Source organism: Frieseomelitta varia, unplaced genomic scaffold, assembly GCF_011392965.1.
Source record: "Frieseomelitta varia isolate USP_RPSP 00005682 unplaced genomic scaffold, Fvar_1.2 scaffold_249, whole genome shotgun sequence".
Lineage (NCBI taxonomy): Eukaryota > Metazoa > Arthropoda > Insecta > Hymenoptera > Apidae > Frieseomelitta > Frieseomelitta varia.
This window is the reverse complement of record NW_025109978.1, coordinates 32,121-34,608: the sequence shown is the minus strand read 5'-3', so window position 1 is coordinate 34,608 and position 2,488 is coordinate 32,121.

The window sequence follows — 2,488 nt, the reverse complement described above, 5'->3', positions numbered from 1 at the left end:
ATTTGAACGTAACTAAAATTACAACTACAGACTAATAATAACCGATACTACGATACTTAAAACTGAGAAAATGTTGCAACATAATATCTTGGGATACAAAGTTCTCGATGTGCGTGGCACGTCGTTCCAGCGCAAGAGGTTAATTGAAGCACGTATGTACGTACGTGCGAGCTTCTCGACAGAAAGCTATCTCTTCCCTGCTCCCTTCTCGAGGTTCTCGGCAATCGGAAGTTCACTTTGCAAGCAACACGTCCGTGCTTGTTTCCTTCGAGTCGCAGGGAAGACTGCAAAGACGCAAACGGCAGTGGGAGGGGGAGGAGGTCTTCGCCAAATGCCCGACGTATCGATCGATTCCCCTCGAAAGCGAAGCTGGCGCAGTTTTCAGGTTTCACTTGGCGAACGAGCGTCCGCGAACGTATCGCAAATATGTACAACGGTCGATCACTGGAGAGAGGAATAAAAGTGAGGGAGGAGCCGATTTCAGATTGCTTTGCAATAAACACGGAAAAAGTATTCGATTGGAAATGACGGCGAGGCTCTTTTATTCCGGTCGCGTTTCAACAGCGACGTTTCCAATCTCTCCTTCGCATTCAAGTTTAACGTTTTTATCGAGAAAATGCCTGGGCTGCCAGATTTGTTTTCCAATATATCGGCTCGCAGTCTTCCCGCTCGCTGTCCATCCGGCAGGTAACAATAACGTGAATGCCGAACGGACGACGTTCTCTTCCGTCGAGGCGAGCGAGATTCTCAGGCTAGAAAATTCGTTTGTACTTGTACTTGAAGCGAGAAGAAGGCAAGAGATTGTGAAATAAAGCACGTGCATGCACGTACGTGGCCTATCTTTGTAATCAATTTCTGTCGCTGTTAGTCCTTGCAAGTCTAATCAAAAAAGATGATGAAAGGAGGCAAATCTGGAGGTCGTTTGTACTAGAAAATCAGAACTTCGAGAGAAATATTTTTATTTAGACGCACTGCGAAGGAAGTTGTTTTCTTCAAGACACGTAAATCACGCATAACAGTGAAACTTTCTAAAGTACGAAGCTTTTATCGAAAAAATCGGAGACCATAACTATTATAATCAGAATGAAAAAAAAAAAGATAGGATAACGATTTTTTTTTTTTTGGTTAAAACTGTCAAAATTTTCATTTAGAAATAACGACTGTGAAATTTTAGGAAACGTTGTTTCGTTGCTGATAATCATTATCGAGAGAAATTTATTTAGATTACTTCTAATCGTGCTCTCTCTCAGTTGCTGATAATAATTATCGACGAGGGAAATTTATCTCGGTGTTCGTTTTATTCATTAATTTCCACGAGATTTACATCAGGAAGTAACTGTACAGTTTTAAAATGTTTCAATCATTCTGCGATCTGTTTCGGTTGAACGTAGAGCAATACTTTACACTTTATGCTAGTATGAACGAGCAAAGTGAAGTTTTCCTCATTGATAATTATTATAAGTAATTGAAATAAATTTCTCTCGTTGATAACTATTAAACAGAATTACTCTCATAAATAATGGTTATCAAAAACGAAAACAACTTTCGATCACTTAATAATTGTTATTTGTAGCAGTTTAATATTTTAATCACGTAAATAATAGACAGATTTCAGTTACTGATTTCTTTTCATAAAAATTTTTGTGATAACTGTTATTTTTGGTTCTTGAAAGAAATTAGGTGCAAATAATAAAAAAAAAATTTATAGTAAAATAAAGAAAGTTTATAACTCGATCATTTCGATTGCTCTGCTAGTTCACGTTGGAGAATGATCAATTACTTTGTAATCATTCCTGTAATCAATTACTAAATAGTAGTCGTGATCATTAATCAATTAATCATTGTCAAAATAAATCAATAAATTTGATTGATTTTTGTAATATTTAATCGGTAATTTTTAAAATATTATTAAAAGATTGATTTATATTTTATTATTGTAATTGTAATTTATATTCGATATAACTAAATGTTGTTATTAAACCGTTTCTAGTTTGAGTAGTCACACTAGTAGACCAAGAATAGAGAAAATATTTACGCATATTTTTTTTTGCTGGGTAATAGTATTGTTTTGAATTTAGAGTAATTCATTAAAGTTTACAATGCTCAAATGTATTTTTGATATAAGAATCATATGGAGTGCGTATCATGATGAAGAATCTCAAAATTTTAATCATTGAGTTATCAAGATCATTCAAGTTATTTTTCAAGATCATTTTTATCAAATCGTGCCAATGAAGATTGGTCCATTTAATTTAATTTATTTTTAATTTTAATGCTGTATAATGATACAATTTTCTACATTTTTATACGATTTCTTTTAATTTTTTCATTTTGTTCACTTTTGTTCTTTGAACTTTCTTCTACTTGCCACTATGCGATCATTTAAAAATGATAATTGAGAGAAATAATGTTTAACGAATGAAGAATTTGCAGTGGAACATCAAACACTATTTTATTAGTTTTTTATTTTACTTGGAAGTATCCTTTC